This window comes from Cimex lectularius, unplaced genomic scaffold (assembly GCF_000648675.2).
Source record: "Cimex lectularius strain Harlan isolate CLEC.00 unplaced genomic scaffold, Clec_2.1 scaffold20, whole genome shotgun sequence".
NCBI lineage: Eukaryota > Metazoa > Arthropoda > Insecta > Hemiptera > Cimicidae > Cimex > Cimex lectularius.
The window spans coordinates 325,640-350,742 of NW_019392641.1; the positions used below are offsets into that span (position 1 = coordinate 325,640).

General features: G+C 36.8%; 1 protein-coding gene across 5 annotated transcripts in view; it reads right to left on the reverse strand.

Moving 5' to 3' along the window:
* LOC106669929 (zinc finger protein 1-like) overlaps positions 1-25,103 on the reverse strand; it is a 565,181-nt gene that overhangs the window by 319,915 nt on the left and 220,163 nt on the right. The window contains exon 1 of one of the 5 annotated variants that reach the window (XM_014399813.1): positions 24,346-24,374. The exons of the other annotated variants lie outside the window; for them this stretch is intronic. The gene's annotated coding sequence lies outside the window, so the exon portion shown is untranslated. Of the gene's footprint in view, positions 1-24,345; positions 24,375-25,103 lie in introns of those variants that run through there. 5 annotated transcript variants of the gene reach the window in all.

A 25,103-nucleotide genomic window follows, 5' to 3' on the forward strand; every position in this document is an offset into this window, starting at 1 on the left:
ACGGCACCCCCAGAAATATTAATACCCCATTCCCACCCTTTAACTCGCAAAACGTTACGGCCCGGTCCTCTCATCTCCCATCCGGTTTATGAAATTAAATCGAACGATTTTTACGCCTTTTTCGAATAGATGGGGCATGATTTACGCTAACCTGGGCAATGCTTTCAAAGGAGAAAATGGGACAAAATTTCTGTCATGTACCACCAATAAAATAATCTAGCATACGCAGAAGACACAATGAACACTCATTGAACTCAAACAACATTCCATTTTAAAAAATAAATAAACGTCGCCTAACTACATTTATTATTATACGTCCTAACTCCCGAAGTTAACTACCACGATCCGGTCCTTCGAAGCTAAAAATTCAATAAAAATCCAATTAATAATAGGCCAGAATATTGAGTGCCACAACGATATAATGTATATGTTTTATGGGTTTGGTTTTAGGAACTGATTGTGTTTGCAGCTGAAATGACCTAGGTGGTGGTAGCCCGCGGGACCAGGCTCGGCGGCCCGACGGATAAGACCGAGGTTTCACCCCGGACTGCCAACACCCGGGGTGCGTGATTGTCGAAGCCTGACGGTAATTTATCAAGCACAAAAGCTGGAAATACCGGTGGACTGCGAGAAGTGATAGACTCATCTCTGTAGATGAGTGTACAGATTGGAGCATATATCGCACACCCACAAGAAAAGTGATACAACTTAACAAAATAAAATTTTACAGGAGAGACAAATGGAAATTTACTTTTTTTTTAAACTTATGTATTAAGAACACACCATTACGGTTGTTGGCCACACAATGATAACGTGGCATGATCTATCAATACGATCTTTCCTTTCTCCAGGACTTAAGCAAAAACTTTTAAAAAAATCCTGCTGTACTACCCCTAAAAACCTACCCCTTTTGGAGTTGTGACACTTTTTTCATTTATTATTTTTAACTTTTACATTACTTATAGTTTCAATGATTTTTTTAATGTTTTAATTACATTATTTTTAATGTATGTTTCTTAGTGACCTGTTGTTTATTTGTTGAAGTATGAGGAGTGGTCAGGGATGAGGTAGGTTTAGAAAACACCTTTTTCATTTTTTTGCGTACGTTTCGATCTTTATTCGGGTCATCTTCAGAGCCTGGGCAAATTAAAACATAAAAATACAAATTAAGACGTAAATATACGTTTTGAACCAAGTATTTCGTATGTAATGACAACGTAATTTACCCAGGCCCTGATATGATAATTATTTTACAAGTGGTTCTTAAGTTATATTTATTAATTCTTTAGAACAACATGACTAATAAAATTTAATAAATGACTTTATTTATTTATCCCATCAATGTTATATAAGCTTAAAGTGGTTTGACTTTATTATAAATTTGAGCTTTTAGCAAAAACGCGGAATGACTTGATACTGCAAATGCTAAATTTACTGCTATTTATTGTGCCATAAACCAATTTAGGTTCTTTATGGTAGCAACCCAGTTAAGTTAATCGATCAACAAGAGAAGAAGTTTTCCTCAGTGTACTTTAACTATCTATAATATTATTTCCATTAGGTTTCGTGGTCCGATTGACCAGATAAATTCAATCAATTAATATTTAAGTAAGGTATTGGTTGAGATTTAAAAAAAAAACACAATGAAAAATGGCATAAAAGAAGGGAAAATTCAAAAGGTGGGTTGGGATGGGAAGTTGGAGTCGAAACGGATCGTACTCACGATAGCTCAAGTGGTAGAGCAGCGCTGTATTTAGCCGAAGGTCGTGGGTTCGAATCCCGCTCGTGACATTAACTTTTTGATTTCAACCAATACCTTACATAAAGATTAATTAATTGAAATAAGTTATTTGGACAATCGCACCACGAAATATAATAAATTAGTTTTCACTGGTGTGCCTATCCTCAATGTGTTAGGAAACCGACTACCAAAGATGGCGAAATTCCGACAGCAAAAATAGGCAAACAAATATTTATCAAAAACGTCCCGACAACATGTCAATCACTAGACAGACCTCGAAAATAAACTCACAATATTCAATCGTGCCATTTTTTTCAGTTATAATTCCCAAAGTCAAATAAAAATAACCTAAGAGTCAAAAATTTTACTATATTACACTCCAGCCTTCTCAACAAGAACAAAAACATAGCAAACAAAGCGGCATTAGTGAGCGGGAGGAAAAGTGAGAATGCAATTAATAAAAAAAAGTCGTAACAAAATGTTAGGGATGGAAGATCTAGAGGGCTAGACAAGGCGCAGTGGGGAAATAACAACAGCTGGGGCGCACTAAGATTCTTCATATTTATCTTCAATTAAAGTGCTCTCAGGAGGTTGAAAGCTGTAAGGAGGGTTGTTTTTTCCCTGAGTGACGTGGTAAAGAAGGGTTGCTGTTTACATGTTCAAGAGTGGCGAGGAATCCTCTTAATCAAATAGGGCTCCAAATGAAGACGGATTGTCTGCAACCCTTCGTGCACGCAACCCTTTCCATCGATCTCTCCACCTTCTTAAGCGCCCCGGGGCAAAAGAAAATCAAATTAGGCAGGAAATGGGAACAAACGCCGGCCTAATGAGTACGGATATCTAAAAATTTTCTTTCTAAAATCTAAACTTAACTCAACTTAAAAACAAATTAAAATAAAAAAGATACTGTGCACAGGCCCATATATTATTTTTTAAAATTTAGCCAGACAGCAAAGAGAGATATATAGACATAGATAGATAGATAGATAGATAGATAGATAGATAGATAGATAGATAGAGAGAGAGAGAGAGAGAGAGAGAGATACAGAGAGAGAGAGAGAGAGAGAGAGAGAGAGAGAGAGAGAGAGAGAGAAAGAAGAAAAAGGGGGAGAGAGAGTGAGAGTGTGTGAAGGAGANGGAAAAGGAGAAAGAGAGCGGCATAAGGAAAATAGCGCGTGAGAGAGTATTTAAAAAACAAACAAAGAAACAGCAAAATAATAAAAGTAGTGATAAAAAGAGAATAATAAGCATAGAGGAAAAAATGTGCATGGAAGAATGGTAAGTATGATGAGAGATGGATATATAGATAAATGTAGATAAATGGATGGAGAGAAAGAAAGAAAGAGAAAGAAAAAGAAAGAAAGAAAGAAATAGAGAGAGAGAGAGAAAGAGAGAATTAGGGTGAAAGGGAGAAGGAAAGAAAGAAAGAGGCATAAGAAGAAAGCGGATAGATAGTGCCTTAGAAACACTCAAAAAAACCAACTAAAGAGTAAATAAAATAAAAATATTGATTAAAAGAGCATGATAAGAATAGAGGAAAAAAAGAAAGAATGTGCATTGGAGAATGATTATGTATGAAGAGAGATGGATAGATGATAGGTAGATATATAAGTAAATATTGGGTTGTCCGGAAAATAATGCAGGATTTTGGTATTAAACAAAAAAAAAGAAACTAGTTACTTTAAAGCAATGTTCTTTAATTAAAATAATTTCCCATACTCTCAATACATTTCTCCCAACGTGTTGGTAACTTATTAATTCCGTCTGAGTAGAATTCAGAATTTTTAGAATTGATAAAGNATGAGTAATCCTGTAAACGTAAACAGAATATTTTATATAGATTTTTTTTAATGAAAACTTAAAATCCTGCATTATTTTCCGGACAACCCAATAGCTATAGAGACAGGTAGTTAGATCGTGAGAGAGAGAGAAAGAGAAAGAGAGAGAGAGACAGAGAGAGAGAGAGAGAAAGAAAGAAAGAGAGAGAGAGAGAGAGAGAGAGAGAGAGAGAGAGAGAGAGAGAGACAGAGAGAGAGACAGAGAGAGAGACAGAGAGAGAGACAGACAGACAGACAGACAGACAGACAGATAGAGAAAACGAAAGAGGGAGTGACATGAGAAGTAAGGAGATAAAGTACCCTAAAAACAACAAAATTCCCAAGAGGATAAAGTAGAGGATAAAGAAGTAAAAATATTGATAAAAAAGAAACGCAATACTGAGAGACTTACTGTTTGCTGTACACAAACCGTACAAAGAAAAGTGACCTTAAATTAAATACCTAACAATTATATAGTTCAAGGATAAATCACATAATAATAGGCCATTGTATAGAATTTCAATCGATGCTAGAATGGCAATTAGGGCTTTGTTTTGATAAGAAGCAATCAGCGACAAATTGACGGAGGATTCCTTGGGCTTCGTCGTTCAGGGGTTTCCTTTCGTCCACCCCGACCAACCTTGTCTGCCTTGGGACTTGATTGCCCCGTAGCAAGTAACGAGTTGTAAAATTACCTTTTGTCCGCCCTTAAGAATTCACCAAATGGTGCCAACTGCTTCGTTCCTCCCTCGAGGAGGGAAAAAGTCAGCCACTTAGGGCAACCTGCCACTTTAATTAATCCGCCCTTAATTGTTTATTAATAATTTCGGGAAAGAAAACCTGACTCTCAGACCGCGATGATATCCTTGAGAAAATGATTCAACCGCTAATTAAATCTTTTCTACTTTTTCCCTTTTGAGACAATATTATTCTAAAAAAAAAGTTTACTTTCAATGTTTATATTTTATTTCAGCTTATTAACATACCGAATGCACCCTTAAAAATAATGCATATATTCATGTGATATTTAACCATAAACATTTTTATTTTTGTTGTCAAATTATAATCTCCTAAAAAACTAAATTATGCTTCGTAAAACTTTATGATTTTTTGGGTACTGGACATTCCAATTATTTCTCAAATTCTTCATATTCCTCTCTATTTTTCTGTATAAATATCAAATAACCATCATCGCTACTCTTTCTCTCTGTCTGCCGCTCTCTCTTTCTCTCTCACTCTTTCACTTTATTTATCGCGCTATCTTCATCTTTCACTGTCTGTAACTTTTTCCTTTATCCTTCGTCACTTTCTAATATTCATCAGTCATTAACACACCTACTTTGATTCTTTGATATTTTCTGTTCTTACTCCCCATTCTCATTTTTCTCTCTTTCTTTCGCTCTCTCTCTCTCATCTCGGTTTCTCTCTTTATCTATCTATTGACTTCCTCCCTCTCACTCTCTCATTCTCATCTATCTTTCCATATCTCTCTTTATCTATCTCCTCTTGATCTTTCTTTCTTTTTCTTTCTCTCTCTCTTTCTCTCACTCTACCTATCTACCTATCTCTCTGTGTGAGGATCTTTTGTCTCCGGCTCACTCACTCACTCTCTCTCTCTCTCTCTCTCTCTCTCTCTCTCTCTCTCTCTCTCTCNTCTGTCCATTCTCTCTGCCTGACTGTATATATATATATACTACTGTATATATATAAAAATATATATATATCTGTCTCTATGAGAGTCTTACACCATAAAAGTGCTAAAATTTGGACAAATTACTGGACTATAAATAAAGCATTAATCGCTCAATCTCCGTCTACCTCTCTAGGTGAGTCTCCCTAATTCTTCCCTTCACTGTCACTCTCATTCTTTCTCTCTTACACTCTACCTTCCATCAATTTCTATCTATCTATTCATTGATCTATCTGTCAACCTATTTATCTGATCGCCATTATTCTAACTTAGCCCCCTCATTTTTTTTAAACTGATTTCTAATTGTTTTTTTAACCCTATCGCTTGTTTTTTCTTTCGCTATTGCTAATTATATTTACTACCCTGTTCTCTTCTCCCCTAATCACTTTTACTGTATTTGTCACCCTATCGTATTTTCTAATTTCCTTTCTGTTGTTTGTTCTTTTGTTCACTTTTATCTATCTCTTTCGCTTCATTTCTCGCACTCATTTAAAATGGTTCAGTCTATCAAAAACTTTAGGGTATTATTTATTTTTGCGTGTACAAAAATGAGCACGAGAAACCCCCGGCAAAACTTATGTTTGTGCAAATAATCTTGTTCTAGTTTAAGCCAATTGAGAACTCAAATGATCACTTCTGAGCTGAAAACTCACCCGTTAAAGGAAGAAGGAATTGGAGTGAATTTAAAGTTTACTAAACCTAAAACAAAGGCTCTTGACATAACTTAAGAAACAACCTGACTTTAATACACATATGTACCGCCGTCTTTCTGAACGTATCACAAGCCTTTAATAAAGTCTGGCATTAAGTTATAATACATACACCGAAAACAAAAAATATCCCAAGTACATACAACATCACTCTTCTTACTTCTCAGAAAGACTATTCGGAGTACGACAAGGTGGCGAGTATTGAAAACTTTTAGAAATAAGGGTGATATTCACCGAGGAGCATTCGAGGACAAATCCGTTTTATACTAGTGATCTGACATCCAACAAAAAATGTAACTATAGCAACATTCGCGGATGATACTTCAGCGCTGTCATAAAAAAAACTATTATTGAAGCATCGACAAGAAAACTGCAAAACAAAAGCAACCGAATGGGCAAATGGACTCAAGACAGTAAAATTAAAATAACAACATAGTACAAGTCAGTATATATCACTATATACAAGTCAGTACTCATAAATGTATGCACAGAAAAATCACAGACAGTTCTATCGATATATAAGATAAAAGATGGTGTCCGAGTGGATCGAAGGCATGATAGCTCAAGTGGTAGAGCAGCGGCGTATTTAGCCGAAGGTGTGTTCGAAGCCCACTCGTGACATTGACTTTTCTATCTCAACCAAGACCTAACATTGAAAGAATAATTAACTGAACGATGTAACTAGGTCAATTGACCACTAAAACGTAAATGGATATAAAATAAAATTGTATGTACACAAACCCGAATGTAAAAACCTTTTTTAAAGCTTATTTTGCTTTCAATTAAAAGCTTATTTTCAATGTTCAAATTTTTCTAAACTGTCTTATGTACATAAGTGCTGTTTGTAAACAAAATCTGTTACTACTTTTAATCTTTTTCCCTTATTACTTTTATTCCCATCAATTAAAAGGAAAAACGTTAGATTGGAAAGGTTCAACAAGTAGAAATCCGGAGAAGCCACAAATCCTGAGCATTGATATTTACGACTCGATAGTTTGATTTGTTCCTGGCAAGGGGGTCGAAAATGCGGGCGGCAGCCCTCAGGACTCTCCACATACAAATTTATTGACCTCAAACTCCTTAATGGGCCCGCCCGACTCTCTCTTCATAACAAATCATCAATTTTAATTGTGGTTTCCTGGTGTAAGGGTGTTTAACGGCGAAATGGTGGCCTTTAAATTAAAATTACTAGTTCAAAAATTTGTTCAATCGACTGGGTATCACTAATCACGTTTGACTGTTTATGCAAATCATGAATTTTTTTAAAATTTTTGTTCTATGAATTTTCTTTTCATGAAACAGAATATGGGTTCATTTCGTGTTTGTTGGATTTCAATCAATTTACTCATTTTCATTGCACGAAAGTATGAAACGTTTCATTTTATCACAGCTCAGAGAGTTTATAAAATATTTACAAGCAGTTGGAAAAGTTTAGGTTAATCATAGAATACTTTGAAGTTTAATTAATCCAATAATTTTTACTCATTCTTAAAGGTACTTGCACTGCTTTAAAATTTCTTTACAAAATTGTTGAAAAGAGTTAAATTCGTGTAAAGTAAGTTTTATTTTATCGAAAGATGTTCTTAAATGTTTAACATTTCACGTGAATTCTTATATATTTGTAAAGTCATGTAGGCTTCCATCTAATTATCTTGATATAGTCGAATAAATTACTCAACCGTTAATATTAAACTTTTAATCTTTAGCTCGTCGTTTTCCTTGTTTGCTTCATTTGATAATGAATATAGTTAGGTGTTTAATTAACTTATCCAACTACAATACGTTTATTTTGAGTTAGGGGGGACATTTCAGGAATCCGAAGCCAGTTTTTCTTGAGACCTTATTACAATAAAAAAGTGCATATAAAAATGAGGTCACAACAGGTGTATATCGTTATACTTAGGTAAAAATACTTAGTAAAGTTTAAACTTTAGGTAAATTTATGAATGTTGTGACATTGTTCAGCGAAGGTTTTATATACAGGCGTGTCTTAATGAGAAAGAGTAGTCGCAGCGGTGGTTAATACCGACAACGACCTGTAATCCAAATTAAACTACGACGATTTTCATTGCAGATGGATTAGCACTACTGGAGACCTTGAGCTACATTACGGAGCACATACCACGATGTGCTTATTAACCGCTCCAAAAAATGTCGATTCACATGAACCCTGATTTTCAAAATTATATAAATGCCGATGACCTGGAAATAAATCACAAAATTGTGATTGTATAAAATATGGGTAAAGGGCCACAGCAACAACTTAGGAAGCTTGCAGAATCTCACGAAATGATATTACTCAAGTGACAATGTAGCGCATATAAAGTCGTATGAAAGAACATAGTGGCAATGTGAATACGAAGGAGTAAGGAAGTATCCTTTAATGGGGTTTTAAGAAATGGTATTTGTACGAATCGACACAACCAAATATCCCTCCCAAACCGAGGTGTCGAAAATGAATGTCCATAGAACAAAACTCCTTTTGAAGGCGTCTAAATCTAGGCGTCACTGGCTCGCCGGAGTGAAAATGTGACGGAGTCACCTCAGCCGACATTGATCCTGTCCTTCTCGCTTGCTCCCAATAGTCTAATAGCAGAGCATATCCGCGACATGGACTGATTCGGAGTGATGTACTCCGCGCCATTAGAAGCAGGTCAATTTTGGGTAAAGTGGAAAATGCTGCCGTAGTGCGCGCCTTGTATACGCCTTGTCAGTCAAGAAACTAACCGTTTGAGGTGAATTCCGTGTAAGAATATGACACCCAACATTCCACCTCCCTATGAACTTGGGTGGTCGGTTGGGACGAGCGGCGGCGAGGAACCGGGCGCTCTTCCGGACGCGTTTTGCCCCGGTCAGTGAGAGGCGTGAACTTTTCAAGGTGATATGGATGCAATGGGAATGGTTTTATACCCAAGACACTGATCGTTAGATTAGAACAATGGAGGAATAGAATGCCTGGTTACCCGCTCTGGGGTCATCTGTCCGGCCGCTTGCTTTGATCCTATCCCTCACCTCCCTCTTCATCGGGCTTTCCCGCGGGTACATTTGGCAATATACACAAAAAACAACATATTTTTGAAGTTTGACGTTTGAAGTTTTTGAAGCCTGTAATTTCAGTAATTTTAACTTTTTATATTTCATAATTACAATGAGGTGATGAGGGAGCTGGCACTTTGGCCGCCAGTGAGGAGAGTACAATATTTGTGACATCAGAAGGGCGATAAAAAAACACATCAGAACTTTAAACTAATCTTAATGGTTCGAAAAGTAAAATTAATCACCTAACTGTACTATAATTTTATATTACTATAATTTGTACGAAATGAAAAAGATTTCACTTTTAGAAACATCGACCACTTTTTCACTTACGAACAGTCCGGATCAAGGTATGATCTTGAAGAAGAAAGCTAATTTAGTTACTACTGCCAAGCTTTCGACCTATTTTAAGCATAATGTTTTGCCCTGATGATGACCTTAAAATAAAGTGTGGCAGTAGCAATTAAATTTGCTTTCTTCTTCAAGACCATATCTTGATCCAGAGTGTTCGGAAATGAAAAAGAAACACCTGAAATCCTAAGTTTCAGTATTGTAAACAGAGGTTATTTTCGAAGCTAGTGAATTATTAATAACAGTAGCTCAAGTAATAGAGTAGCGGCGTATCTAGCCGAATGTCGTGGGTTCGAATCCCGCTCGTGACACTGACTTTTTTATCTTAACTAAAAACCTTAACTAATTGAAAAATATTAATTGGTCAAGCGGACCACGAAAACTAGTGGAATTAATAAAAGTTTTAAATTTCTGGTGAATTGGTCTTATCCCAGATTTTTTAAAACAAAATTGAACGAAATTTTCATTTTATCGCATAAAATAGTCGCAATATCGCATAAATGTATAGTTGTTTCATTAATGATTAATTCGTGCAAGTTTGTACCTATATAAGTAAATTAAGCTGTTTCGTTTTGACAATTTTAACGAAAATTGTGATCCTGAAAATGCCGCCTAAATCATAAAGAAAGAGAACTGGCATGAATCCATCCAAACCGGGATGCAGATCAGATATTGCCGGATAAACCGAACCGGCTTTCGAAAATAGCACCGTGCTTAATTAAGCATTAAATGTTTTTCTAAGTAGTGTTGACAAAATCGGACCGAGCCAATGATTTACAGAGCGCGATAGGCGAACCGGGCGAATTGTTATTGTTATGCCAGTATTATGCAGGACGGAGCCTGTTTGAATGGGACAAGAAACAAGTAAATAATCAGTAAATAACAGGGCGGATCGGCTCCGGTTGACAGCACTGCAGAAGAGGGAGTCTGCTGCCCTCGTTGGAAAATATTTAGTGTGGAGGAAATGCGTACATTTGAACAGTGACCCAAGAGATAATTACACTCGTATTAGCATAAGGACGCAATTGTAGTGGATGTCAAGATCGTGGTAAAATAAACAACCAGGTTTCTTTCATTCAAACCTAGTTCTATTAAATTGTTGTGGTGCCTGCTTGTTGTTGAAGAACAAACTAAAGAAAGGACATCAGTAAATATATGGTGTCATTGTATTATTTCTTATCAGACGAATTATGTTAGTTTCGTACTTTCTGGGATATTAGGCCTTCGAGAAAGAACGGATTTTTTTAAACTCCAATTTACGATTCTTTTCCCACAGCGGGGGAACGATGATTAGGCGAAATGAAAATTAATTAGCTCAACTTCGTGAAAGGCAATTCACCAGCTATAAACAAGGACAGTAGTTGACATAAACGCGGGGCCGACAATTATTTCAACTCCTTTAACTCAAGGGGCGTTTATTAAGGAAATCCTTCCCAAGTGAATTTGGTGCTGCTCAAATGGAAAAAGGAGGTTCCAAGTTTTAAAACACACCTGTTTCCGAATTAACGGGAGAAGTGTTTTACAGAGCGATGGAACCCCATAATAAAAGGCCAGTAAAAGTCTCACTTTTGATTACGCGAGGGAGGCTATTTTAATATTTACAATACATTTTGTTCAAAGTAAGATTGTCGCTCCTCGTTCCCGCCACTCGGCGTACACTCCTTTACATTATTAACCATCCTATGATTTTTATTAAAAACACTTCTTCTCCCCCTTTTCCATCGCTGAACACCATCAGAAACCTTTCCTAGCTAAATTATACCAATCGTTTTTTTTTTACAACATCGATTTGTCAAGGTCAATACTCGCAGTCTAAACAGAAAGAGCAATAATGATGATAAGATCAAATGTATGTCTGCTGTGTGACATTAAAAGAGAAAATGAGGCAAAAAAGGAATAAGTGTAATGGAGGGAGGAAGAGGGAGAGATAAAGGAAGAGACAGAGATAGAGAGAACAAAATCGTTAGGGTGAGATCTAGGGTAAATAAATAGAGAGACGATATAAAGAACGGCAAATAGTAAGAGGAGTGAGTGTGTGCGGGAGGGAGGAAGGCGGAAAGAGATAGAGTAAGGGGAAAAGAAAAAGGGAGAGAGAAAGAAAGAGAAGGAGAGCGAAAGGGAGAAAGGGAAAGAGGGACGGAAAGGTGAGAGCGAGAGAGAGTAAATGAGAGAGAAAGAAAAGAGAGAGAAAAATGAAAATAAAAAGAGGGAAGGCCCAAAACATTAGGATTAGAGGCATAATCACATAACAGTGAAAGTAAAAAAGAGCCAAAAAAACGAGACTGAGAAAAGGCCAGACAAAGACGAGAAAATGAGGGAGAGAGAAAGTATGAAAGTAAGAAGAGTAGATTGAGCAGAAGAGAAAGAAACAATTAGAAAGAGTTGAAACTGCAAGAGAAATGGATTTTAACGAACCAAACATAGAGGCCCAACGGTTAAAGGGAAATAAAGATATAACCGTACAGATAACTAGATGATAGATGTACAACTAGATTAACGAATTGCTCTCGATCTGATATTTTTCCTGCTTCCTGTAAACAATTGTGCGAACGAACTGATTTTCGAAAGTTTGAAATTTGATTAAACCTTAACTTGTGATTTTTTTGCGAAATTTTTAGAAATTTTTATGTTAAACTATTCTTTACCAATTAGACGTGGTTCAAACTTAACGATTGGCTTCTATGGCTTACTTCTATTAGCTTTTGCTAGAACTTGGGAAGTTTTTAATTTTGTTTTGACAATTAAATATGCAGTTCTATTATTATGCAGTTCTAGTCAGTAATAAATTAATTGAGGAATTATGACGTGGTTCATCAAATATGTCAGAATCTACTGCCATCACTATCTATTTTTCTCATTTTTGTTGACTGAAGAAACTAAGCATTCTACTGTCTTTTATTTCTATCGAATATTTTCCACATGTAATATTTAACGGGTTTCATCTCCGACATCTAGTTTCTATAAATTTCCCCCTAGGATCAGGGAAAGGGCTCGTCAGTGCTAAGTCAACAGAGATGCCTAATATCCGGACGAGACTTGTACTTCAGCAGATGTCACTATCGAGGTACAGCCGTCGTCAGGGCCGTGCCATCGTGCCATCCAAACGTTCAATTAATTGCCATCTCCGCGTTTAACCCGTAATTCAAACCCTTCAGATTTCGATCAGACAACGGCCTAGGCGATTGCCAAATTGGATGTGGACTGATTGAATATTAAACTAATGCCAAAATCCGCCATTGTTTAGCAATATTAGCTATGAACCCCTTCAACCAAGGAACATTTTCAATATAAAAATTGATCTCTTTGCTAGCCTGTGAATAAGCTCTTATTTTTCACTTTCTTGTCGGTTTAAACACAATTTTAAATATTTCGTTAGGTTTTTGAATGTTTTGCTCGTTTGGACACGGAAGTTTTGAGCCTAGTTGTTTCTCTTTCATTCTTACTTTCAAATTATTTGTTCAACAATATTTATTATGTTCTTACGTTAATAGTCGAAAGTTTGATCTTCACTTTATTTGACTTTATTTGATTGTGACATATATTCAGCGATGTTTGAAAAACACACCAAAGACAGCGGGAATTGGCGGACCAAGAAGATCCAGGACGAGTAAAGTTGAACAATGTCCTTAAAATTTCACAATTTCGCTTGTTTTTTAGATAGATATCAATGGAGTGATTATATTTCCCATTCCCTTGGATAACTTACAAAAACTGTTTACATTTTTAAACAAACTGGAATAGAATATAAACATTGAAAAACATTGATAATGATCTTAACAACAATTTATCATAAAAATCATCGTGTTTTCATTACTGGCAGAAAAAATATTAAAAAGGTAAAAATTAAAGCAATAAATTTTCATGCAGGTTCTAGTTAGTACAAAACATGTTTTTATAAATGGGCAGGACTGCAGGCAACTCGGTCGTTCCACTGATCGTGATCATTTAAACGAATTATCTGCGTTTCGCCATCATCAGTGATGGTTTAATGGCCGCTGGTGTTGAAAAAGAACGAAATGTTGACAGGCCAAGAAATCGCGAATTGGTAGACCACTATGTTACTGGTTCATCGCCCAGCTCAACTTAAAAAGAACTAGGAATTCTACCAATAATGCCTCAAACGGGAGGTGTAATTATTTAAACCTTTTAAAACCACACAAGAACTGCCTAAAATGTTAAGGCAATCACTAAAGCCTATGAAAGCTGTAGGCTGTTAAGAAACGTGGGGACAAACGTTTAGGGATGGTTAGGGAAAACAGTACACAGACACAGAAAATTTTCGAAATGACACCTAACCATCACTGGTTTTATTTGAAAAGCAGATGGGAGTAGAACCCATGAGGAGAAAATCACAAGCAATGATAACAGTCCACATCGAAAGAGGAAAATGTAAAAAGCAATATTGAAACCTTAAAGGAACGAGGAAAACCTGCGAACAGCTCAAAATAGCAAGAAGCTGAGGCAAAATATAACCCTCAAAACGAAGTTAAATGGGCAATTAGCAATTCTAACTCCTTCAAATCACCAAGAAAGGATAATAACGGTATTAGAATTTAGGTTATGATTTTTAGGGCCAGCCAACATGTATGATGATGTAAAGAGCTGGGGATGATTTGGTATACTGTGCCCTTTGAGAGCTATTGTAGGTATACCCAATTTTGTACCTGCAGAACACCCATGAGTCCCAATTCAACCAGGAATGTGTATATTAGGCTCGGTTTTAGTGGTTGCATTTCTTCTAAGGTTACCATTTAAATCTCGAAGCACATCCTACTCCGGATATGTTTATAACCACAGTCTATTACTAGGTACGTTGGTGACTGTTTTGGTTTATACCAATCCTACTCAAATGTCATTTCAGTCCATAGTGTCACGTAATGAATACCGTTAGAATGCGGAGTTGTTTCCTGCACCTTCGTTTCAACTCTCGCCAGGAGGTTTTTGGTTTGCCTGTGTCGAATGAGTTAATTACATTGTTTCCTCACATTAACCGTGTCTAACTGTGCGGGCCAGCTATGAACTAATTCATATCCTGCGGATCGTACTGTCGCGCCTCGAAATGACCAAACGCATTACGACCTAATAAACCTTTTAAACGGCCAAAAGGTATACCAGACTGACGCAATCCACAGAGACTGCTCTAAATAAACTGGCAGATTATACAGAAACATCAGTGTACAGCACATCGTACAAGCTATTGAAACGGCAGTGCATAAAAGGTTCTCAGACTCCCAGCTGAATATTGGCAATGCTAAGAAGTCGGATAACAAGCACTGAACTTGGTCATCCGCACCTATCCAAAGATGTTCCTCAGTTGATGATCTAATCGTATTATCTACCTACCTATTATCTTCTACCATTCCATAGGTTGCGCAGATGACCTGTTAACAATAATAAGTTCTTTTATGGCAGAATGTATTTGGCTTTTGGGTAAAATATAATAATTAGGTTTGTTGTTCATTGTTTCCTGTACTAAATATGGAAAACTGACAGAATGGTATATGAATGGGAACGAATGAAAATTAATCCTTTTTTAAAAGTTAAAAAAAACGACTTTGAAAGCCTATTGATGTTATTAGTTAAATGCCTTTTATTTTCAAATCATGTCAAATATCAGCTTTGAACGATTTTGTATTTTTCCGCTGAATTCTCTCCCGTACAATTTGCAAATCGGTCTGGCCCGATGGTTTTGAGTTGAAAAACGAAAATCCCGAATCTCTCCCGCATTCGAGCGTCGACTTTTCAAATAATCGCCCCGTTCCGCCGGGATGTCGTCCCTTGTTATGAAGGAAATAATTCGTACTATCGGGCGGATTTAATGGGGCGGAGGGAGAACAAATGGAAGGTGAACATGACAATCCGACGAGGTGCAGGGCGTTCCGCGACTAGGTGCCGTCCCGTTGAAATCATGCTGATTACCGCAGATCGTTTGACATACAGCCATGCGGCATGACGATTGATTTACTAAAAACAAAACCGTTTGTATGTTCGCAATCATTCATTCCGCCCTACGTTTGACGTTTATGCCGCCGGGCCGGTGCCCTCCGCCAGACCTTTATTTACGACCGTCATTAACGAGGCTGTAATTAAAAATTGAGTTCCGCTTGATAACTCCTCATCCTATGTGGTGAATGTTAAACTACTATGAGATACAAAGAATAATTTAAAATTTTTTTTACTATTTTTTCCTCGACTAGTACAACAGGAAAGCGATTTTTCTCTTGTTTTTATATAGGTCTTTCTTTGCTACACATGACGATGGTTCGAGTCGAGGTTCCGCCTCTCAAAGGACGCTCTATAAAAAACGATAAAGTACGAGGGTAAACTAAAGCGGGAGGGGATCGGCTCTGATCCCAAGGGAGTGGGTGGGAAGATAACGGGTTCCTAGATCATACTAAGTCACCTTTAGTATACCTTCGGCATCCCTCGATTTCCTAAATATACTGAATAATCCAAAGAGGAGAAATATATGTGAGAATAAGCGCCCGAAGGAGTGAAATAAACCTTGAAACCCTTTCACTTTCATATTTATTTAACGTTTATAGATTGAACCACAAGTCGTACTCGCAATATTTTTTCCTTTCTGAGGGGGTGGAGAGGTATTATTGGCTACAAATCGAGGAAAACTCTTTGAAAAACTTTGAAGGGATATACTATATATATAAATATATACACACACATTATACGTTTTAATATACAGGGAGTTAACCCAAACGTCCCAACCAAAAAATATGTTATGTTTTATAAAACATAAAAACCATTGAATCTAAATATTCTAACCCTTACTCACTTGAAAAAATGTTAAAAATTGGAATTGACAAAATGGATAAGTTGTATTAGTTTGTAAGTGCATTATTGATACATATTAACAATTTTGAAACGGTATCAATATTTTATCATAGTCCCCTTTTGTTGAATGAACAACTAACTTTTGTTCAAGATTTAAACTATAAAAAAGCAAGGAAAAATAAAATCTAGCTGTTTGTCGCTTTTTCTCTCATTACCTCTTGAACGACGTACGATAACCCCTGGTCAATTTTAATACCATTCACTAGTTTTCGTCGTCCGCTTGACCAATTAATATCATTCAATTAATTTAGGTTTTTAGTTGAGGTAAAAAAGTCAGTGTCACAAGCGGGATTCGAACCCACGATCTTCGGCTAGATACGCCGCTACTCTACCACTTGAGCTATCGTGACTTAGATCAACTCGGGCACTAACTGAAAAATGGCAAAAAGGAGGCAAAATTCAAAAGGTGCTGTTGAGATGGGAAGTTAGTGTCCGAGTGGATTCGAATCCCACTCGTGACACTGACTTTTTATCTCAACTAAAAAAACCTTAATTAATTGAAAAATTTTAATAAAAATTATGCTAATAAAATAGCATGTTTATGATTGATAGTACGATCTTATTTACTTTACTGCATTTGAAACGGACAAGGATGATTACTGGATATTTGAACGATTCCTTTAATTATAAAGGTTTTCGATGATGCCAACAACGAACTCTGACTGAATCATATATTTTAACGAATGTATTTATTAGCGAGAAGCCCAAGGAATATCGAGTACTCAGTTGTAATAAAATTTGGTGTGTGAAACGAAATTTATTAGTATGAAAGTTCTCATCTCATTTATTCCGAAGAATACTGGTTACTCACATTGCGACAAATGGAACGAAATTCTGATGTGCTAATGTACTTTTTAGCGTGAATGAAGGGGTTTCTCCCAAATTGTCCCTAGAAATGTAGAATAATCTAGGGTACAGTAGCTGTCAGGTGTGTGAATGTGATATATTAGCGCGAATAATGGTCCTTCTATTAATTTACTCGAGAAATATCGAATACTGTGAAGTAGGATCGACGACATCTTGGTAGATGTAATTCATTAGAATGAATTGACGGCTTATCCCAAACTACCCAAGAATATCGTGTAATCTGGGGTAGTGCGAACGATGTCTGATGTGTAACTAATTTATTAGCGCGAATGCAAGTGCGTATTTTCAGTTACCGCGAAGAAAAGCGAGTACTATGGTGTGGTGTGAAAGACATTCTGTGGCAAAATGTAATTTATTAGCGCGAATGCAAGTGCTTATTTTCAGTTACCGCGAAGAAAAGCGAGTACTATGGTGTGGTGTGAAAGACATTCTGTGGCAAAATGTAATTTATTAGCGCGAATGCAAGTGCTTATTTTCAGTTACCGCGAAGAAAAGCGAGTACTATGGTGTGGTGTGAAAGACATTCTGTGGCAAAATGTAATTTATTAGCGCGAATGCAAGTGCTTATTTTCAGTTACCGCGAAGAAAAGCGAGTACTATGGTGTGGTGTGAAAGACATTCTGTGGCAAAATGTAATTTATTAGCGCGAATGCAAGTGCTTATTTTCAGTTACCGCGAAGAAAAGCGAGTACTATGGGGAAGTGTGAATGACATTCTGTTGACAAAATGTAATTTATTAGAGCGAATGCAAGTGCTTATCTTCAGTTACCGCGAAGAAAAGCGAGTTCTATGGGGAATTGTGAATGACATTCTGGTGGCAAAATGTATTTTATTAGTACGAATGCAAGTGCTTATCTTCAGTTACCGCGAAGAAAAGCCAGTACTACGGTGTAATGTGAATGACATTCTGGTGGCAAAATGTAATTTATTAGCGTGAATGGAGGTTCACGAAGAAAATCGAGTACTCTAGGGAAGAGATAATGCTAACCAGACTATTATGTTTTATTCTGTTCATGCTTTTGAAAAATGTGTGTTATTTTATCACGATTACGGAGGTGCTGATGTACAGATGGCTAGATATAGATTAAAGAAATGAGAGACGGTAGCCATCCTTCTATTGGTCTAACCATAACATGGCTGGAGAAACAGGAAAACAAAAGCAAATAGAGAGATGTGGATGACCAATGATGATGACTATGATAGCCAATTTTTTTCGTACGGTGCGATGGTGTTTAGAAGGACAAAAAGTTGCAGAATTGGAAAGTGAGCTACCTTATCCTCTCAAAATATATTTATATCGTTTTAGATATCATTTCTTAAAATAAAAAGTAATTTTAACCACCTCTGATAATAAATTCATGCAAACGATTTCGAAAGAGGTCTAAAAGCCTCGTTTTATCTTAAGTGCCTTCCTCCTTAAGTTTGTTTCGATTTGAAGTTTCATCCGGGAGGACGTAAGAAGGAAGGGAAGGTTAAAAGGTAGCAATTAGGGAGGTGGAGTCTGGGTGTATCCTCCTCCGTAAAAGATATCAACGGTAAATTAGGGCGTTTGTTCTCTAATTTACCTCGTGGCTTACGCCGCGAGCGCCTTATCTCCGGCCTCTGAGAAAAGCGGATAATTAAATAAAACTTACACGGAGAAGTTACAATCTTGTAACAATTCCGCACCACTTAAAAATAATTAAGAGCGCCGAGGAGGAGGGAACCAAGCCTAAGTAATACTAATTGGAGAATCCCTGCCTGTGACACCAGTCTAACTTGCTACTTCCTTCGTGACTAACTTTACTTCATATATCTTATATACACCGCCCTACCCACCTTCTAAACTTGCTCTTCTCCCCCGAATAGAAATTTATAACTGTGTTAATTACTATGTTTACAATTTAATTATGTCCTGTCTTTTTGCTCTCCCAATTCCACCAAAGGAGTCGAAATGAATAATTAAGTGCAATTTACTTAAAAAATGTTTATCTCCTTGTTTCTTATTAATCTATAGATCTTTCGTTTTGTCCATCAACTTTATAACTACGGGAAAAAATATACATTAAAATCTAACTCTGACATAACTAATATATCGTTTTCATCAGGACTATGCAATTGCAATTAAAAATTTAAAAGATTAACAAAGTTAAAGGTCTAATCATAAGATTGCAATTTAGAACTAACTGCTCAAGTTCAATCTGGCGCTATATGTTAAAATAATAATATGGGAAGTTTAAAAGTCCAACAAACAGGGGAGGTCATCGTCGGATCCCTGCGTGACTGTATTTCTTTTTCTAGCCTTTGAAGCGTATTTTTCAACCTGTAGCCATTAGAGCTTCTCGATCTGTTACTCTCTGTTTTTATATGAAGACTAAGCCGATATACTAAAATGGTAGCTTCTCATTTGTACGTCAGGTTGTCAAATACTTCGGGTATAAAGAAAATGTTGGTCTATTTTTCATCCTGTCGGTATAAGAAAGTGTGTTCAAGATAATTCAAGAGTGATGTACAGGGAAATTTTAAGCGCCACTTCTTTTTATTTTCCTCCCGATTAAAATATATACATTAATTTAACATGGATTAAAGTGTACATTATTTAATGGGGGAGTGATACAAAGCAGGTGCCCGTTGTAAGGGGATGTTCCTACCTTTACGCCACTAAGTTATGTCAATATGTTACGTTTTAAGTAATAAAATAATATTTTTTTAGAATTGTCATAAACTACCTCACAGGAGAACAAATCATACTAGGTATGGGACTGTATAAGTGGTTAATACATCAACCTTAGGGCAGTATGACATATACTAAATACAAAACGAATTTTCCTTTTTTACCTATGAGCGAGTACCATTTTTACCTATTTACCTATAAGTAGGCTTAAGCATTATATTTATTTAATCTTAATGACAAGCGCCTAACGCAAAAATTATGGTTAATTAATTATAATATTCAGATAGGAGTTACAATAAATATGGGCTGTAGCCAATAAATTTGGATACTTCACTCCTTATAGTCAGTTTTTTTGTTTTTCCCCAATCTAATGTCTCACAAAAAATCCTTGTTATATATCCAAAATAAATTCCTTTCTTATTATAATAGATATCATTCGGGGCATAGAGAGAATGAAAAAGTTGACATGTTGGCCAAAGAGGGGCCAACATGAGCTCTCTAGGTCCGGAACCCTACTGTGGCTTAGCATCTTGTCATAAAGTACATCTGAAGATGTATCCTTAATTAGCCCAAAACCTGGTAGAGCTATACCACGCAAAGAGATTCATAGAAGGGCCATACGCAAAACTTACAAAAAAATTACTGCTGGCGCAACCGAACCCGGATTCTGATTGGACTCCTGACAGGACATTACTACTTAAGAAAGGACATGCACCAGATAGGAGTACAGATAGAAGAAATACTGTGCAGATATAGTCAGAAAGGAGCGGAAACCGCAGAACACATTTTACGTTTTTGTGAAGGTCTATGTAGGTACAGGTTCTTGCATCTAGGCCAGGAAAAGCCACAAGTATGATCCTACACTATGCTGGCTAATGGAGGTTGATTAACAACCTGAAGCTGGCCAGTGAGTTATAAAAAACAGGGGAGCACAGTAGATCTACTCAGGTCGTGGTGCAGAAGGCGTTGTGGCCGCCTTTTTTATCAACCAATAAATTATATATTTTATTTATCAGAACTCAATTCCTTGATTAATCCGCTAGGCCGACTGATACATGCTACCAAACTTTTTGATTCGATGGTATTATTCTTACTGATATTTTCCTAAAGCTTAAATTATTTGCCAACGGTCGGCCATAATAACCTGACAAAAGGCTTTTTGCATTCAATAAGATTAAGGGAGCATCAGTATTAGTGGGAAAATCTCCTGGCAAACAGGAGGGGCGGCGGGGGCGTCAGTGTGGAAATAATGGGTTTTAGCACCTTTGTGTGTATGCCTTCCCTTGTTTGTTGAGCGTGTCGAGCAGAACGGGAACCGCTGAAAGAGTGCGGCGAAAAAGGGAGAGGGACGATGCCAAGAGACGGCTGAATGCCGACTCTGACAGACGCAGATAGACCGCCGCGGTGGCAAATGTTTGCCCACTGTAATTGCAGACACAATGTTTACATAATGTTGGTTTGTTGGGTAAAAAAAGGGGCGGCCTCCAAAAAGGACTTTGAATCGAATTTAGGTGTGTCCACTTGAAATCTTTCCTCGTGGGAAATAACTGCTTTTATCATCTTGAGCCATTATAATTTCACAAATAAAAATTATCATACTTTTGTCCTGGGAGGAACCAAAAACGTAGAATACTAACCCGATTAACAATAAGCCAAACGAGTAGTCAATTTTGGGTCAAAGCTAATATTGTTATTGAACTATCGATTTTCCAACACACGCGTACGTATTTTATTATATTAATGTTGTTTTACTCCAGAAGATTGAAAAAGCAAGACAAATCCGTTACGTAACACAGCTCAATACCCAGAAAGTAAAAATAACGATACATCAGTAAATTTGGATCCTTTTTGGTGACCGGGGATGAAAAAACAATATCTACCAACAAATACACATAAAACAGTTTGTTGATTAATTTATACTTTAATTATTAATTATCTATGAACAAAAGTACCTACGTAATGAAAAAAATACCTAATAGAATATATATGAATGTGTTGCCTATGGATACATCGATTAATTTTTGGTATTGTATAGATGATAAACAGAGAAGATAAAAAACAACTACAATTAAGGATTTTAGTTGAGATGAAAAAAAGTTAATGGCACGAACGGGATTCGAACCCACGATCTTCGGCTAGATACGCCGAATTTAATAAAACCTTTCAACCTTCCAACTGACCCATTTTTATTGTTTTATTTTGATTCTTTTTTTTTTTTTCTTGTTGTCTTCAAACAGTAATATTCTTATGTTACTCATTATAATGTACATGTAACATATTTACAATTTTCACTTTTTAGTGTTTTGCTTGCTGTCTCTTCAACTTCTCTCTGACTATTTTTACCTTTACAATCTCCCCTATTATGTCCACTTTGATTGTTTCTACTCAGCTAACGTCTTCAGTCCTCCTATTAATAACTTTAGTTGTTCATGTGTTTATTATTTATTTTAAAAAATTACTATTATCCATCATAACAATCATGATTTATTAACCTGGATTAACGGTACTACTGACTAAATCTGTATAAACTGCATTGGAGAGAGGTTCCATAAGCCGTTTAACTAAATGTTAATGTAATTCATATATTCTATACAAATCATAATGTAATTAATGTTTAATAAATATTCAGCACTGTATTACCATGGGGTATAATATATAAATTAAAAATGAATATAGTTTAAATTGGAAAGCCAAGGAAATTAAATGCGCATATAATTGAACGGATGATGTCCAAAAAAGGGCCCAGTTTAACTTTTAAAAAGGACATATTGAGTGTGACATTGTAAATGCTGTGTTAGACCAGTTTTATCAAAATAATCGATAAATCCCTTAAACAACCGTCTTTCTGATATGGGCGAAATCCGTGCACGTAACTGCACGCTGGGGGGATGAGGGTGCTCGGAGAAGCATGAGCGTGTTACCTGGGGGGTGGATGGGCAACGGGGCGGAAATGAAGGCACGTGACGTCCCGCTGCTTCGGCCACGCATTGCTTCCACCCCCGAATGTCAACAACACGCAACGAGAAAACATCTCGCTTAACACTTCGATGTGAACATTGATTTAATGGTCGTCCGATCGAGCGCATGAAAAAACCCAACTTCCCCCCGTGACCCTCTCCACAGTTTACGGATCGTTTTGCCCATTCAATTAGAATGTTATTGTAGGCCATGGTGGATCTGACGGGTGAAACGAAAGACGTTTTACATATTTTTACTCTAGTTGACAATTTAGAGAATCTGTTGTTATATTTTAACTGAAACAGAGACCATCGGCATACTTGTGGCCCCTTTGCACTACCTGCAATGTGATGCTATGCCATACGATGCGATTTCGCTCGAGTAGAATTAGAAATGGCAAAGAAAGGAACTTTCTATTGAGTTTCATGGATAAGCAATCATAAGAACCTGTCAAATGCACTAGAAAATACTGCTAAACCTATCTCTAAAAATCCAAATACTTCTACAAGGAGATGCCTGCTCATTTAGGCTCCAGAAGCAATCAAACGGATGGGAACTAAATATTTCAGTCACACAACAATATTTAATAAAATTAGACACCCATTCTTAGAAATTGGGACTGATCACACGATCCCGGAAACACTCCTTACAACATCATAAAAAGTCTCCGCACATTACAAAGGAGAAGAAAAATTCAAGCGGAAATCACATAAATTATCACATCATATCATTGGCATACACTTGAAACCAAAGCAAATGAAGGAACCGTATCAGGCATTTTCTGTACAAGCCCCAAATATGAGCCAAGAATCTCGTCAGGAAAGTACATCCCAGTCTTTAAGCTGAAATGCTTGTCATCAACGCTTGTGACTTAGAAATTCTTAACAGAATTTACACTGACAAAATTTTCATAAATCGGATTGGCATGCAAAAAATCACATCAAAATTAGTGTACGCTATCAAAATCTTCAAAAACTGGGAAACACAACAACCTGATATCTTGGATATCAGGACAGAAAGGAATTTTGGGTGAAAAGGCAGACACGCTTGCTAGACGGGGAACTGCGAGAGCATTGAAAGACCCTGTACCTATTCTTAGAATCGAATCAATCTTCACAAAATGGATCCAAAAAAGACAAAAGGAGAAGTAGATAAACTGAAACTCACATACCGGTCACGGGGCACAACACATCTACATATCAGTATAATCAATGATGACTCCATTTGTAGGTTATGCCATGAGGAGAAGAAATATCCTTTTCTGCCATTTTTCTTCGAATGCGAACCAACCGCTCAATGAAGACATAACCTGGGATCAAAGAAAACCCAAGGAAAGGAACTGGAGTAAGACAGCCAATGACTTACCATCCCTCAGAAGGATAGAGTCAATACCAGCAGCCTAAAGGAAGTACAGTAAGCCAGAAGGCTGTAGTGCTAGAGAAACAAAAATCCATTAGTTCCTACTATCCACCATCATCATCATCAACAACGACACATCATGGACAATGTGGTTCTACACAGCGATGCCCTCTGATTTCGAGCGATGAGCTTGTAATCGCAAATTATTTTGTGTTTTTTGTTATCTGGACTTCATGTATTCTTCGGAGAATTGTACCATATATTGAATATTTTCGGCAATTGTTTAAATAATTGTATAAAAAAGTTTTGTTTACCTTCACCCAACCTGTTTTTCTTCGGCTCCACTTACCTGAAATGAAAACAATATAAAGTAAGTGCATAGTGTCATACAATTCTGAATTATATACAAGGGTCATATGATACATTGGGACGAAGTTGACCATTACCAGAGGGGGCGGTAGACAAAGCGCCCCTCCGTCCACCACTCTTGTATTACTTTTATCTTCGCCATATAACTGCTTTTAGACTTCCTAAGATCCCATCTTAACGCCGGAAGCTTTATGACAGACGGAGGAAGGACTGCCCCTTCCTCCCCGCCGTGGGGTGGGTCCTGTTTACTGGAAAGTATTCCCTGTTCCGAATAAATAATTCGCCTCACAAGTTGTATTTTAGTTAAATACGGCCGAGGGCTTATTTGGTAATTAAACGGACCGAAATGGCCGACATGACCTAATTCGGACGAATTAGAACCGGTCCCGTTAAAAAATAATCGCGTCGAATACGAGCGGGGATTGAATGTACGTTTTTTTTCCTTTCATGAACGTGGTAAATGCAAATGAAATTGAAGGGCAATTGAAAATTCACATTTGTGAAGCACCGGGTAAATGCTAACGGAATTGATTTTATTTCCCCTGCTGAATATATTACCCTATTGTCAACATGCTTTAGTCACTTGTATATACTGTTATGGAAGTTGTTTCTAATTCGCGTTTGATATGAGGCTGCTGTCACCATGTTAAACTTGGAAGCAGTTACAAATTGTGTATCAAGTGTTGTTTTTCTTTTGACAATA